General features: G+C 41.1%; 1 long non-coding RNA gene across 1 annotated transcript; it reads left to right on the top strand.

Annotated features, from left to right (window-relative positions):
* The first annotated feature begins 9,529 nt into the window (after window positions 1–9,529).
* Window positions 9,530–16,984, top strand: LOC143941516 (uncharacterized). Its single transcript, XR_013264211.1, has 3 exons — window positions 9,530–9,633; window positions 12,420–12,643; window positions 16,285–16,984. It is a non-coding gene; the product is annotated as an uncharacterized LOC143941516 (long non-coding RNA).
* The last annotated feature ends 615 nt before the right edge of the window (window positions 16,985–17,599 follow it).

The raw sequence follows: 17,599 nt of genomic DNA, 5'->3' as shown, positions 1-17,599 counted from the left end.
AAACAACTATTAGATAAGCACCTGAACGACCGCAACATACATGATATACAATGTAACACTGACATATAATCACACAACATACATGATATACAATGTAATACTGACATATAATCACACAACATACAGGATATACAATGTAATACTGACATATAATAACACAACATACATGATATACAATGTAATACTGACATATAATCACACAACATACAGGATATACAATGTAATACTGACATATAATAACACAACATACATGATATACAATGTAATACTGACATATAATAACACAACATACAGGGATATACAATGTAATACTGACATATAATAACACAACATACAGGATATACAATGTAATACTGACATATAATAACACAACATACAGGATATACAATGTAATACTGACATATAATAACACAACTTACAGGGATATACAATGTAATACTGACATATAATCACACAACATACATGATATACAATGTAATACTGACATATAATAACACAACATACAGGATATACAATGTAATACTGACATATAATAACACAACTTACAGGGATATACAATGTAATACTGACATATAATCACACAACATACATGATATACAATGTAATACTGACATATAATTACACAACATACATGATATACAATGTAACACTGACATATAATCACACAACATACATGATATACAATGTAACACTGACATATAATCACACAACATACATGATATACAATGTAATACTGACATATAATCACACACATAGGTTGGACTTGATGGACTTGTGTCTTTTTTTGTGTCACCTACTATGTAATATTCATTGTGCGGAGGTCCGACTCTTATCCTGGTCTTTTTTTTCAGCAGAGGAGCTCAGGGGGAACACAGGAAACTTGGGGGAACACAGGGGAGCTTTGGGGAAAGCAGAGCAATGTAGGGGGAACTCAGGGGAATGTAGGGCAGCTCAGGGGAACTTAGGGGGGCTCAGGGGAACACAGGGAAGCTTGGGGGAACACAGGGGAGCAAGGGGAACAAGGGAGCTTGGGGGAACGCAGGGGAGCTCAGGGAAACGCAGGAGAGCTTGGGGGAACTTAGGGGAGCTCAGGGAAACGCAGGGGAGCTCAGGGGCACTAAGGGGGGGCTCAAGGGAACTTAGGGGAGCTCGAGGGAACACAGGGGCGCTCAGGGGAATGCAGGGGAGCTTGGGGGGAACACAGGGGAGCTTGGTGGAACACAAGGGAGCTTGGGGGAATGTAGGGGAGCTCAAGGGAGCTTGGGGAACACGGGAGCTTTGGGGAACTCCGAGAAGCTTGGTGGAACACAGGGGAGCTCCAGGAATGCAGGGGAGCTCAGGGGAACACAAGGAAGCCTGGGGGAACACAGGAGAGCTTGGGGGAACGCAGGGAAGCTTGGGGGAACACAGGGGAGCTTTGGGGAAAGCAGAGCAATGTAGGGGGAACTCAGGGGAATGTAGGGCAGCTCAGGGGAACTTAGGGGGGCTCAGGGGAACTTAGGGGGGCTCAGGGGAACACAGGGAAGCTTGGGGGAACACAGGGGAGCAAGGGGAACAAGGGAGCTTGGGGGAACGCAGGGGAGCTCAGGGAAACGCAGGAGAGCTTGGGGGAACTTAGGGGAGCTCAGGGAAACGCAGGGGAGCTCAGGGGCACTAAGGGGGGGCTCAAGGGAACTTAGGGGAGCTCGAGGGAACACAGGGGCGCTCAGGGGAATGCAGGGGAGCTTGGGGGGAACACAGGGGAGCTTGGTGGAACACAAGGGAGCTTGGGGGAATGTAGGGGAGCTCAAGGGAGCTTGGGGAACACGGGAGCTTTGGGGAACTCCGAGAAGCTTGGTGGAACACAGGGGAGCTCCAGGAATGCAGGGGAGCTCAGGGGAACACAGGGAAGCCTGGGGGAACACAGGAGAGCTTGGGGGAACGCAGGGAAGCTTGGGGGAACACAGGGGAGCTTGAAGGAATGCAGGGGAGCTCAGGGGAATGCAGGGGAGCTTGGTGGAACACAGGGGAGTACGGGGGAATGTGGGGGAGCTCAGGGGAATGCAGTGGAGCATGGGGGAACACAGGGGACCTCGGGGGAACACGGGAGCTTGGGGGAATGCGGGGAAGCTTGGTGGAAACGCAGGGGAGCTTGGGGAACGTAGGGGAGCTCAGGTAAACACAGGGAAGCCCGGGGGAATGCAGGGAAGCTTGGGGGAACACAGGGGAGCTTGGAGGAAAGCAGAGCAATGTAGGGGGAATGCAGGGGAATGTAGGGGAGCTCGAGGGAAAGCAGGGGAGCTCAGGGGAACACAGGGGAGCTCAGGGGAACACAGGGGAGCTCAGGGGAACGTAGGGGAGCTCAGGGAAAAGCAGGGGAGATCGGGGGAACACAGGGGAGCTTAGGGAAAAGCAGGGGAGATCAGGGGAACACAGGGGAGCTTGGGGGAATGCAGAGGAATGTAGGGGAGCTCAGGGAACATATGGGGAGCTCGAGGGAACGCAGGGGAGCTCGGGGGAACATAGTTCTGGCAAATCCAGTACTAAATGTATCTAATGGAAAGGGATGCTGGCATGTTCTGTTGGATCCATTGATGCTGGCTGATGGGGGGATCTATTGTTGCTGGAGGGGAATATTTTTTGTTGGGGGGTATTGTTGTTGGGGAGGTCTGTTTTTGCTGGTGGGGTATCTATAGTTGATTTGGGGTCTTATATTGCCTGAAGGGATCTACTGTAGAGGGGGAGTCCTATCGATGTTGGCTGCTGGGAGATCTATTATTGCTAGGGTGGATCTATTGTTGCCAGAGGGGGTACTTTTTGTGGTGTCTTTTGCTGCTGGGGTGGTCTATGGTTGCTGGAGGGAGTATTTAATTGCTGGGGGAGTCTATTGTTTGCTTTCTGCAGGACATCGATTTTACTGTGTTTCTTACTATGAAGTGGGTAGGGGGTGGAGCCAAGGGATCACTCAGAAGGGGGAGCACTTGCACCTATTCTCTTGATTAGCGCATCCCCCGCGCTCTTCTATTCCATCTATGTCCCGCCCACTTCTACGTAATTTCTCTGTGTTGTATTGATCTGCATTAGGTTGTTATTGTATTGCAGTATGCGGATATCTGGTGGTGCTTTTGGACCACTACAACTTGTTTACTAACATAAGTTTGGTATCTTCTTCTGTTCCCCCCTCCCGTTTAGTGCTAGGTAGTTTAGTCCTAGATAGACTCTACCCGTTTCTTCCATATTCCCTCTGGAGTCTTAACGCATTTCTAGGGCGTAGTCCTCTTCTTCAGGAGACACATAACACTATTGTTACACACATGCGACTCCGGAATAATAATAATAAAAATAATAATAATAATAATAATAATAATAATAAAAATAATAATAATAAATAAAAACCAGAACAAAAGGGAAATATTAATATTTTTCATTATTATTATTTTATTTATTTTGTGTTAGGGTGTTTAGTTATTTATTACTATTTTATTATTATTATTTTAGGGGTTATTTATTATTACATAGTATTTATTAAGGATTATATTGATTTATTTTACATGTATTTATTCATTTATTATTATTATTATTATTATTATTATTATTTATAGGGGGTTGTGACCTGTCCCAGCCTAAATGCAACAGTGATATGCCTCCATCCCTGTTTGGTTTAGAATGAGAAAAGGGAATTTTGGACGGGACTTTAGATGAGGCATATCAAATAATTAATGGTAGTTATTTACATTAAAACTAACCCAATTTACTTCCAAGGAAATAACTACTATTAATTCTTTGATATGCCTCATCTAATGTCCCATCCAAAATTCCCTTTTCTCATTCTGTTATTATTATTAGTAGTATTAGTAGTAACACCCTAACAAAAAATAAAAATAAAAAAAATAACTCCAACCCCAAATTCTAACCCTAACCCATTACTCCAACAATAAAAATTAAACAAATAATCATCATTTTTATTATTATTATTTTATTTTGTGTTAGGGTGTTTAATTATTTATTACTATTTTATTATTAGTTTTTATTTATTTTTAAAAGTTAGGGGTTAAGGTTAAGGGTTAATTATGTATTTATTATTACATAGTATTAATTTATTGTATTTATTTATGATTACTTTTTTGGTATTTCTTTTACTTTTTATTATTAGTAGTAGTAGTATTAGTAGTAACACCCTAACCCTAACAAAAAAAATAAAAAATAACTCCAATCCCAAATTATAACCCTAACCCATTACCCTAACAAAAAAAAATTAAATAAATAAAAATCATTTTTATTATTATTTTGTGTTAGGGTGTTTATTTATGACTATTTTATTATTCGTTTTTATTTATTTTTAAAAGTAAGGGGTTAAGCTTAAGGGTTAATTATGTATTTATTATTACATAGCATTAATTTATTGTATTTATTTATGATTACTTTTTGGGTATTTCTTTTACTTTTTTATTATTATTATTATTAGTAGTAGTAGTAGTATTAGTAGTAACACCCTAACCCTAACAAAAAAATAAATAAAAATAACTCCAATCCCAAATTATAACCCTAACCTCACCTTAACCCCTTACCCTAAAAAAATTTAAAAAAAATAATCATCATTTTTTTATGATTGTTATTTTATTTATTTTGCGTTAGGGTGTTTAATTATTTATTACTATTGTATTATTATTTTTAAGAGTTAGGGGTTAATTATTTAATTATTATTACATAGTATTAATTTATTGTATTTATTTATGATTACTGTTTGGGTATTTCTTTTACTTTTTATTATTATTATTATTAGTAGTAGTAGTAACACCCTAACCCTAATAAAAAAAATAAAAAATAAAAAAATAACTCCAATCTCAAATTCTAACCCTAACCCCTTACCCTAACAAAAAAAAAAATCATAATTTTTTATGATTGTTATTTTATTTATTTTGTTTTAGGGTGTTTATTACTATTTTATTATTATATTTTTTTTTAAGAGCTTAGGGTTATTTATTTATTACATAGTATTAATTTATTGTATTTATTTATGATTACTTTTTGGGTATTTCTTTTACTTTTTATTATTATTATTATTAGTAGTAGTAGTAGTAACCCTAACAAAAAAATAAAATAAAATAAAAATAAATCCAATCCCAAATTCTAACCCTAACCTCACCCTAACCCCTTATCTTACCTGTCATTTTTTATGATTGCTATTTTATTTATTTTGTGTTAGGGTGTTTATTTATTACTATTTTTTTTTAGAGTTAGGGGTTTATGATTAGGGGTTAGTTATGTATTTATTATTACATAGTATTAATTTATTGTATTTATTTATGATTACTTTTTGGCTATTTCTTTTACTTTTTATTAGTAGTAGTAGTAGTAGTAGTAGTAGTAGTAGTAGTAGTAACACCCTGACCCAAACAAAAAATAAATAAAAACAACTCCAATCCCTAATTCTAACCCTAACAAAAAAAAAAATCATAATTTTTTTATGATTGATATTTTATTTATTTTGTGTTAGGGTGTTTAATTATTTATTACTATTTTGGGTATATCATTTACTTTTTATTATTAGTAGTAGTAGTAGTAGTAACACCCTAACCCTAATAAAAAAAAAAAAAAAAAACAACTCCAATCCCAAATTCTAACCCTAACCCCTTACCCTAACAAAAAAAAATCATAATTTTTTTATGATTGATATTTTATTTATTTTGTGTTAGGGTGTTTAATTATTTATTACTATTTTGGGTATATCATATACGTTTTATTATTATTATTAGTAGTAGTAGTAACACCCTAACCCTAATAAAAAAAAAAAAAAAAAAAAAAAAACAACTCCAATCCCAAATTCTAACCCTAACCCCTTACCCTAACAAAAAAAAAAAATCATAATTTTTTTATGATTGATATTTTATTTATTTTGTGTTAGGGTGTTCAATTAATTTAATTTAATTTATTACTATTTTGGGTATATCATTTACGTTTTATTATTATTAGTAGTAGTAGTAGTAACACCCTAACCCTAACAAAAAAAATAAATAAAAAGAACTCCAATCCTAAAATTGTAACGCTAACCTCACCCTAACCCCTTATCCTAACAAAAAAATAATAATAATCTTTTTTTTTGTTATTTTATTTATTTTGTGTTACGGTGTTTATTTAATTATTACAATTTTATTATTATTATTTTAAGAGTTAGGGGTTAATTTATTTATCATTACAAAGTATCAATTTATTGTATTTATTTATTTTAATTTTTTGCATATTTATTTTACATTTTTTTTTAGCAGTAGTAGTAGTAACACCCTAATGGAAAAATAAATAAATAATCCTAACCCCTTTACCCTAACAAAAAGATAAAAATAAATAATAAATATTCCTAACCCCCTAATCCTAACGCTCCCCTAACCCGAACCCCTTACTCTAACAAAAAAAATAAAAAATTTTTTTTTTTTTTTTTTTTATTAAAGTTGATGGAAGAGCTAATAAACCTATCAACAAATGATGCACCAGATAGTTTTTTTCTATTGGCTAATAAAAAAATAACAGCAACGCTTAAAAACACTGTATTGAAACGCGTGAATCACACATAAGAAATGCAAATAAATAAAAAAAATTTAAAAACGCTCAATATTGCCACGCTCAAGATATAAATGCAGCCCAAGGCACGGCTTATTGTCTTCTTACACTTTAAAAAAAAACTGGAAAAAAACATTTTCTATACAAATGCCCCCCCCCCCCCCCCAGAAGTCGCCAAAAGTAGCACAGGAACTGCTTTTGGGAACCGCGTCGGACGGTGCGCTTACCAGCAATAGCCACTGATTTGGCATGTCAAATCGCTCCAATGTGAATGTGGGGTCAGGCGTGATTTTCCTTTGGGACCAATGAATGACATTTGTGTTGCAGGGGATGCCCAAAGTCTGACTTGTACCTTAGTGCAGATTTCTAGGAAAATCAGTGAGCCAATCACACAAGGAGGAAATTCCATTTCTGTATATCATCTGTGTACAGAGCGCCTCCAGGTGGCCATATTGCATTTTACAGGAAAATTTCAGCGGCTGCAGATGGAAAAGGAAAGGCAATTTGTAATGACATCCAATTACTATATGACTTGCTACATTTATTTTTATTTTTTAATTGCCATTTTTTTTTCTCCCCCACAAAAGTGGAGTAACCCTTTAACCACTTCAGCCCATAGAAGACTTTACCCCCCCCCCCCCCCCCTCCTGAGCAGACCACTTTTTGCGATTCGGCTCTGCGTCACTTTAACCGACAATTGCGCAGTCGTGGCGACGTGGCTCCCAAACAAAATTGACGTCCTTTTCCCCCCCCCCACAAATAGAGCTTTTCTATTGGTGGTATTTGATCACCTCTGCGGTTTTTATTTTTTGAGCTTTAAACAAAAAAAGACCGACAATTTTATAAAAAAAAAAAAAAAACGCATAATTTTTTTACTTTTTTGCTATAATAAATATCCCCCAAAAATATATAAAAAAACTTTTTTTTTCTCAGTTTAGGCCTTATTTTTGGTAAAAAAAAAAATATAATTGGTTTTCTCAAAAGTTATACCGTCGACAAAATAGGGGATAGATTGATAGCATTTTTATTAATAATTTTTTTTTTTTTTTTTTACTAGCGATTTTTTTTTTATATCGTGACTGCGACATTATGGCGGACACATCGGACAATTTTTGACACATTTTTGGGACCATTGTCATTAATACAGCGATCAGTGCTATAAAATTGCATTGATTACTGTAAAAATGTCACTGGCGGTGAAGGGGTTAACCAATAGGGGGCAGGGGGAGGGGTTAAGTGTGTCCTAGGGGTGTGTTTCTAACTGTCGGGGGCGTGGCTGCGTGTGACGTGGACACTGATCGCTGCTCCCGATGACTGACAAGGCAGCAGACGATCGATGTGCTGTCACTAGGCAGAATTGGGAGATGCTGTTTACATCGGCATCTCCCCGTTCTCCAGCTCCGTGACACGATCAACCTGCCGGGCTGCGTGCTCGGTTAAGGGTCTGGTATGGACTTTGGGGGGACCCCCCCACGCCGTTTTTTCGGCGTAGGGGTTACCCTTTAAAACCCAGACCAGGTGACGGGGCTCGCAAGGTGTCAATCTCACCAATGGAAGCGGTGACATTGACTTCCTTCACTAGTCCCGTCGTACCTGAAGTCACGTTCCGTGTGTGTGCAAGTCCGTTCATTTGGAAAGTCCGGCGGATTGCTGCAATCGTATGTATGCGGCAGAGTCTGCAGAAGACTTGAGATTGGGCTAAAAGCAAAATGCTATGTGTGGGGGGAAAACTAACACTGCCCATCCCCCTGAACACACCATCCCCACCGTGAGACATGGTGGTGGCAGCATCATGTGGTGGGGATGGTTTTCTTCAGCAGGGACAGGGAAGCTGGTCAGAGTTGATGGGAAGATGGATGGAGACAAATACAGGACAATCTTAGAAGAAAACCTGTTAGGAGTCGGCAGAAGACTTGAGACCGGGGCGGAGGTTCCCCTTCCAGCAGGACAACGACCCGAAACATCCAGCCAGAGCTACAATGGAATGGTTTACATCAAAGCATATTCATGTGTTAGAATGGCCCAGTCACAGTCCAGACCTAAATCCCATTGAGAATCTGTGGCAAGACCTGAAAATTGCTGATCACAGACGCTCTCCATCCAATCTGACAGAGCTTGAGATATTTTACAAAGAAGAAGAATGGGCAGAAATGTCCTCTCTAGATGGGCAAAGCTGGTAGAGACACCCCCAAAAAGACTTGTAGAGAAAGGGGGTTCTACAAAGTATTGACTCCGGGGGGCGCCATACAAATGCCCCTCCCCCCACACTTTTCACATATTTATTTGTATCATTTTCTTATTTTCCTTCCACTTCACAATTATGTGACACTTTGTGTTGGTCCATCACATAAAATCCCAATAAAATACATTTATGGTTTTGGTTGTAACATAAAAAAAAAGGGGGCAATATCGAGGGGTATGAATACTTTTTCATGGCGCTGTATATAATGTTGGTTTTCATTTTTGTTTTAGGGATATTGAACGCGCCCCCAAATGATTGCAGAGTATATTGTTATGTAAATTGCATTAATCAATGTGATGTAACATTTGTCCCCATCGATGGCATTTTATACCCTTTTTGTATTTTTTTTTTTACATTTAAATCAAGAATTAGAAAAAATTTAATTTCAAGGGGTATGAATACTTTTTCAAGGCTCTGTATATGTACTAGAACCTCTGTACATTTCTCCATAACAAAGCCAACTGGGTGCAAATCAGAGCGTTCCCCAAACCCCCTCCCCCCCCCCCCCGGATGGGCTTTTCCTCGGCGTTGTAGGTGATTAATAAAGCGATATGACGGTGCCGTGCGGAGAGAAACGCGATGGGGCAGATGTGAGGTGCGGTCGGGAAACACGCCTCGGTGTTTAATTCATAAGATTCATTCAGTAATCTGTAAGAGTGTGTAACATGAGTGACACACACGGAACCTGAGAGCGGGTGAGATCACGGGGACACCCGACACTCCGAGGGACAGGCGTTTGGGAAGGGGGGCGCCCTATAAAGGCAGACGGGACGGGAGGCGAGGGGACGAGTACGGAGCAGAGGAACGGACAGTTGGCAGCGTTATCCCGATTCTGAGAAATGGCGACTTTCCTTCCTGTGAGTACAACACGTTACTTTGTAGTCTGTCCCCGCGGGGTATCCGCCTTCCACCTGCGGAGGAGTCCTAGGTCCAGGCATGGGTGGCATAGTGGCATGGGTGGGCATTGGTGGCATAGTGGCATGGGTGGGCATTGGTGGCATAGTGGCATGGGTGGGCATTGGTGGCATAGTGGCATGGGTGGGCATTGGTGGCCTGGGTGGCATGGGTGGGCATCGGTGGCATAGGTGGGCATCGGTGGCATAGTGGCATGGGTGGGCATCGGTGGCATAGGTGGGCATCGGTGGCATAGTGGCATGGGTGGGCATCGGTGGCATAGTGGCATGGGTGGCATAGCATGCCAGAAGTTGTAGAAGGAAAGTGCAGTAAGCCTGGTTATAGAAGGGAATATTAATTTCCAGAAACAACAAAGATTCAACCAACTAACCACCAAGGTTAGTTTTGGGTGCAAAAATAAATCAAAAACAATCCGAGATAATGGACAAACTGGTTTTCCATCAAAAAAAAAAAAATGTAAACAACTAATGATTTTAAGGAAGGTCCTTCAAATAATAGTTTTTGTTTTTTGATTTTTTTTCCCATCATCAATCCCCCAAAAAAATTTCTCTGGATTAGAAAAAAATAAAATAATTTTGTGTGTATCCAGCCTAATTTATAGTAACCAATCAGCCTGATTGGTTACTAATTTAAAATTATTTTATTTTTTTCTAATCCAGAGAATTTTTTTTGGGGGATTGATGATGGGGAAAAAAAAATCAAAAAACAAAAACTATTATTTGAAGGACCTTCCTTAAAATCATTTGTTGTTTACATTTTTTTTTATTTTTTTTTTATGGAAAACCTGTTTGTCCATTATTTCTTTTTTTTTTTCCATTTTTTACATGTTTCCATTCTTTATTTAAATCATTTCAGGTTTTTTTTTTTTTCATTTTTTACTTGAATTATTTACATTTTTCCCTTCTTTATTTAAGTCTTTTCTTTTTTTTTTTTTCATTTTTACTTGAATTATTTACATTTTTGCCTTCTTTATTTAAATCATTTCTTTTTTTCCAATTTTTTACATGTTTCCATTCTTTATTTAAATCATTTCAGGTTTTTTTTTTTTTCATTTTTTACTTGAATTATTTACTTTTTTCCATTCTTTATTTAAATCTTTTCTTTTTTTTTTTTTTTTCATTTTTTACTTGAATTATTTACATTTTCCATTCTTTATTTAAAACATTTCATTTTTTTCCATTTTTTCCATGTTTCCATTCTTTATTTAAATCATTTCGGGGGTTTTTTTTTCCATTTTTTACTTGAATTATTTACATTTTTCCATTCTTTATTTAAATCGTTTCTTTTTTTTTTTTCATTTTTACTTGAATTATTTACATTTTTCCATTCTTTATTTAAATAATTTCATTTCATTTTCCATTTTTTACATGTTTCCATTCTTTATTTAAATCATTTCGGTTTTTTTTTTCCATTTTTAACTTGAATTATTTACATTTTTCATTTCTTTATTTAAATCTTTTCTTTTTTTTTTCATTTTTACTTGAATTATTTACATTTTTCCATTCTTTATTTAAATCATTTCATTTTTTTTTCCTTTTTTTTTACATGTTTCCATTCTTTATTTAAATCATTTCAGGTCTTTTTTTTCCATGTTTTACTTGAATTATTTACATTTTCCATTCTTTATTTAAATTTTGAAATATTTTTTCCATTTTTTACTTGAATTATTTACATTTTTCCATACTTTATTTAAATCATTAGATTTTTTTTTCCATTTTTTACTTGAATTATTTAAACGTTTCCATACGTTACTTAAATCATTTCATTTTTTTCAATTTTTTATTTGAAATATTAAAAATTTTCCATTCTTTAGTTAAATAATCAATAGTTCTAATAAAAACCTTTGTGAAACAAAACAAAAAAATAAATAATCTATAGTTTTCCCATTCTTTACTTAAATTATGTAAATGTTCCCATTCGTTAGGTAAACCATGACTGTGTGTGTGTGTGTGTGTGTGTGCGAGAGACGACATCCGCCGGAAAACACGTATGTCACAAAAATGTTGTCGGAAATTCCGAAACGTCAAGAACGCGGTGACGTACAACACGCACGACGAGCCGAGAAAAAAAACGAAGTTCATTAGCGGAAGTGTGACTCTCCAGCTCGATTCCGAGCATGCATGGAATTTTGTGTGCGTCGGAAATTGTCTACGCACGCTCGGAATTCCCAACGACGGAATTTTGTTGTCGGAAATTTTGAGAACCGTCTCTCACATTTTGTTGGTTCGGAAATTCCGAAAAAAAAAAAAATGTCCGATGGAGCCGACACAACAAGCTCACATCGAACGTTTGTTGTCGGACATTCCAAAACGCCAAGAATGCGGTGACGTACAACACGCACGCCGAGCCGAGAAAAGCAAAATTCGGTAGCGGAAGTCCGACTCTCCGGCTCGATTCCGAGCATGCGTGGAATTTTGTGTGCGGCGGAATTTGTCTACGCACGCTCGGAATTCCCAACAACGCAATTTGTTGTCGGCAAAAAATGTAAGAACCGGCTCTCAAATTTTGTTGGTTCGGAAAATTCCGAAAAAAAAAAAATGTCCGATGGAGCCGACACAACAAGCTCACATCGAACGTTTGTTGTCGGAAATTTCCGATCGTCTGTACGCGGCGTTAGAGGTCAGAAGTATCGGTAGGTTTTTGGCGTAGCCGGATCTTTGGAACCTTTTATTACATATAAAAATAATTAAAAACTTTTCTTGTCTCCCCCCCTCCCCCCCCCCCCCAGTATGCCTCCTGCAATGGCAACAAGCCGGCGATGCAGCTGATGGGGACGAATAGAAGGAGCTTCTCTTCATTTCTGGGCAAGCCTCCATGTTTACGTCACCGCCGCAGGCGCCGAGCGCAGCCGACTTCCGAGCTGACCCTGCTGCAGCTCACCCAGCTTATCCGCAACCTTCAGCAGCTTCCTTACCAGAGCCCGGTGGAGGAACCGCGAGTGGGAAGTCCGAGGTAAGGTGTGGCGCCACATTGGATTCTGGGGGGCGGCGGGGGAGGGGTGATATTTGCAGAACTTCACATAACTCCAAGGTTTTTGACCATAAAAAAAAAACCTACAACAAAGTAGAAAAATGTTGCCATTAGGACATGGGTGTTGTAACAAAAAAAAAAGGGGGACTGGAAAATTTGGTTCCCAAATTGGGAAGCAAGCAATAGAGAAAAATAGCACCACATCCCTGAAATTACAAGAGAAAAAGGAAAGGGACAGTGGGGGTTGACAATGTGCGTGTACGGGCGCGCGTCCCAATACTTTTGGCAAAATAGTGTATAGCCTACACTTCCCAGTTTGGGAGAAAAGGGAAGGGACGGTGGGGAGTTGACAAAACTCCGAGACTTTTAAGGTGCTAAATAAATTGTACTTAAATTTGGATCAAAAAAAAAAAGGAGCATATAATAAAAAAAATATATATTTTTATTTACAGACAATAAAAAAACAATAAGTGCTCACGCACACGGACGTTTTAAAAAACTGGCTGCAAAGCTAGCTCCGACTCCTGGAAAAATCGGCGTCAAAAACGCGATTTTTACCGCGTTTTGCATTGGCGTTTTTTTTAGCGTTAGCGTTAAGTAGCGTATTCCTAGGCCTTTTTGTGATTGTATTACGTTTTATGGTGAGTCCTCTACACACAACGTTAGAGATGTTTTGTTTCACCTTTATTGTTGTTGATGACCGTACTGGGGGGGTTCCAGGGCACATCAGGGCATGGGGCACATCAGGGAACATTATGGCACATTATGGGGCACATAGCACATCAGGGCACATAGCACATAAGGGCACGGGGCACATCGGGGCATGGGGCACATCAGGGCACAGGGCACATTATGGCACATCGGGGCATGGGGCACATCAGGGAACATTATGGCACATTATGGGGCACATAGCACATCAGGGAACATTATGGCACATTATGGGGCACATAGCACATCAGGGCACATAGCACATAAGGGCACGGGGCACATCAGGGCATGGGGCACATCAGGCCACATGGCACATCAGGGCACATAGCACATAAGGGCACATCGGGGCATGGGGCACATCAGGGAACATTATGGCACATTATGGGGCACATAGCACATAAGGGCACGGGGCACATCAGGCCACATGGCACATCAGGGCACAGGGCACATTATGGAACATCGGGGCATGGGGCACATCAGGGAACATTGTGGCACATTATGGGGCACATAGCACATCAGGGCACATAGCACATAAGGGCACGGGGCACATCGGGGCATGGGGCACATCAGGCCACATGGCACATCAGGGCACAGGGCACATTATGGCACATCGGGGCATGGGGCACATCAGGGAACATTATGGCACATTATGGGGCACATAGCACATCAGGGCACATAGCACATAAGGGCACGGGGCACATCGGGGCATGGGGCACATCAGGCCACATGGCACATCAGGGCACATAGCACATAAGGGCACATCGGGGCATGGGGCACATCAGGGAACATTATGGCACATTATGGGGCACATAGCACATCAGGGCACATAGCACATAAGGGCACGGGGCACATCAGGCCACATGGCACATCAGGGCACAGGGCACATTATGGAACATCGGGGCATGGGGCACATCAGGGAACATTATGGCACATTATGGGGCACATAGCACATCAGGGCACATAGCACATAAGGGCACGGGGCACATCGGGGCATGGGGCACATCAGGCCACATGGCACATCAGGGCACAGGGCACATTATGGCACATCGGGGCATGGGGCACATCAGGGAACATTATGGCACATTATGGGGCACATAGCACATCAGGGCACATAGCACATAAGGGCACGGGGCACATCGGGGCATGGGGCACATCAGGCCACATGGCACATCAGGGCACATAGCACATAAGGGCACATCGGGGCATGGGGCACATCAGGGAACATTATGGCACATTATGGGGCACATAGCACATCAGGGCACATAGCACATAAGGGCACGGGGCACATCAGGGCATGGGGCACATCAGGCCACATGGCACATCAGGGCACATAGCACATAAGGGCACATCGGGGCATGGGGCACATCAGGGAACATTATGGCACATTATGGGGCACATAGCACATCAGGGCACATAGCACATAAGGGCACGGGGCACATAAGGGCACATCGGGGCATGGGGCACATCAGGCCACATGGCACATCAGGGCATGGGGAAACCATAGATGAGAAGAGAGGAGGGGCCGCTGGGGAGCGAACAGCGCTGAGTGAAGTGAGGGAGAATTTACTACAGACAAACGCTTCCTGCGCTACTCTGCATACATCTCATTCGGGCGGCTCTAGAACGGCGTTCCCGCTGTGAAAATAGTGCAGGGACGCCGTTCCCACGGGACTCAAGCCCTGGGTGGCAGAATGGAACCTGTTAGGACTTCTGTTATTTAACGCTAGGAAGGCAATAACTTTGGTCTGGAACAAAAACCCTCTCCCCCTACAGTCTCAGCCTGGATGAACTTGGGTCACCTCAGGCCACACCCCTCTATAAGTACACCTACTATAATAGAGGCCGGCCTAGAACATTTTATAAAGTTTGGGGCAAATGGATTAAGGATGACTTCACGGCACACGTCCGCTACCTCTCCCCAAGCGCTAGAGTGCTTTTATTGTAGGCTTTGCCAGCTTACTGTGGCGGAGGGGTGAGTTTGGCCAAAAGTGGCCTTTTCGGGACTAGATTATCTGATTGGATTACGTTTTATGGCGAGTCCTCTACACACAACGTTAGAGATGTTTTGTTTCACCTTTATTGTTGTTGATGATGATCGTACGGGGGGGTTCCCGTTCTCAGGGCCGGGACAAGGGGTGGGCAGGAGGGGGCGGCTGCCCTGGGCACTGTGGTATCATGTGAGGTGTGGGGGGGGGGGGGCACCACAAGGAAATTGGGGGGAGGGGATTTGTGTTGGAAAGGAGGATTTGAGGGGAGGGGGGGCAGCAGGGAGTAAGTATTGTTCTAGGAGGGGAATTGGGGGGTATGCTAAAATTTAAGGGGAGAAGGAATGGGGGGGAAGAAGATTTGTGCTAGGAGGGATGAATGGGGGCGCTTTGTGCTGGAAGGAGGGATTTGCAGTGGGGTTATTGGGAGGGACAATTTTAGGGGTAGATAATATGTGCTAGGAGGAGTGATTTTTTTTTGGGGGGGGCACTTGAATTGGGGGGATATGGGGGAGTAAGATTTGTGCTGGGAGGGGGGATTTCAGCAGGGGAACAGATTTGCACTGGGAGGAGGGGGAATGTATGCTTAGGGGGTGAAAAAGATTAGTGCTCAGTTTTTTTTTTTTTTTGGGGGGGGGGGGGATTTTTGATGACACATAGACACATTGGGGGCGGGGAGTTTGGCATGTTTGCCCTGGATGACCTTGTCCCAGCCCTGCCTGTTCTGTTTGCCCCCCCCCCCCCCCCCCCCTGAGTGGGTGATGCTTGTGTTCTTGAAATACCAATAAAAAGAGTTATGAAAAAATAAAAAATAAAACACCTTCAAAAGAAATAAAAGTTTTACCAAACTTCCCCCTTTAAGGTGTAACGCTATAAAAATGCAAACTTCCTATAGGCTATGATAACGACATCTCGTTTTCTTTCTTCCAGTGTGCCCACGGCGACAGATTCCTCCGCTTCCTGCCACTCCAAATCCTTTAGAAGCCGCTGCTGGCTCTGCGTCCACGACCGCCATAAGCACGCGACCTGAGGTCCTCAGCGACTGCAGATACCACGATTTTGGTAACTGCCCCCCCCCCACGATTCCCGCGCTTGGAGGCTCCTCCCACTTTATTCTGACTATTAGACATTCCATTTCAGCCAAATTCGGGAGGCTTTTTGAAAAAAAAGAATGCTTCTGGGCAGGTTTGCGTCCTCCTGTCACGTGATTATATCTAATGCAACCTTCCTGTTTACAAAAAGCTCACGGAGCGGGAAGCCCTGGAACCGGAAACGCGATGCGGGCGTCCAATCATAAAAGGACTGGAACTTCCTCTTTTATTGGATTATTGAGTGGATTTCAGTATAAAAGATAGCGGATAATCACATGCTGTGGACAACAATATTATATGGCGCCCCCCCCCCCCCCTCGTTTCTATAGGAGACCTCAATCATCTCTAAGAAAGAAATACAGAGACTTATGGACATTGAAGGGTCCAGTAAAGTTTTGCCTCCCAGCAGAGGACATCTTTCTTTCCCAGCATGCACTGCGGACTGGGGGTGGGGTTTGAAGTGCCACCAGACATTTACAACATTTTTAAAATGTATTTTTAAATATTTTTAAGCAAAACAGTTTGGATGTGTGATCCGTTTTCAGCAAATTAATAAAAATGTTTTATATGTTTTATTTTTTTTTCCCCAAGAGTGAAATCCTGTACTATAAGACCGCGTGATGACCAGCTCAGGACTGGCACCAGCCATGGAACAAGCAGTATTTTTTGCTAGAAAATGACTTAGAACCCCCAAATATTAGTATATATTCTTGGAAAGCAGAGGCCCTAGGACAGTGATGGGGAACCTCGGCACCCCGGATGTTTTGGAACTACATTTCCCATGATGCTCATGCACTCTGCAGTGTGGTTGAGCATCATGGGAAATGTAGTTCCAAAACATCTGGGGTGCCGAGGTTCCCCATCACTGCCCTAGAGAATAAATTGGTTAGTGTTGCAATTTTTTTTGTGTGAAGGAAGTGTCACCCACACACCAGGATCTCCAAAATTGGGTCCAAAATTTTAAATCGCATAGTATCAAAAAAATAAATATAAGCGATGTTTCAGAGCCACGCAGGACCCCCTTCATCAGGCATGTGACCACATTGCACCAAAGAGGGGGGGGGGATTGGGGAACTCTTATATTATTTATTTATTTTAACACTATTCGTTTTACATTTTTTTCCTTTTGATCGCTTTTATTGTTATCACGGGGA

The sequence above is a fragment of the Lithobates pipiens genome, unplaced genomic scaffold, assembly GCF_037356315.1.
Source record: "Lithobates pipiens isolate NorthernLeopardFrog02 unplaced genomic scaffold, aLitPip1_a1.2 Scaffold_10, whole genome shotgun sequence".
Classification (NCBI taxonomy): domain Eukaryota; kingdom Metazoa; phylum Chordata; class Amphibia; order Anura; family Ranidae; genus Lithobates; species Lithobates pipiens.
The sequence above is the reverse complement of the archived record's forward strand: the minus strand, read 5'-3'. Positions and strand labels throughout refer to the sequence as shown.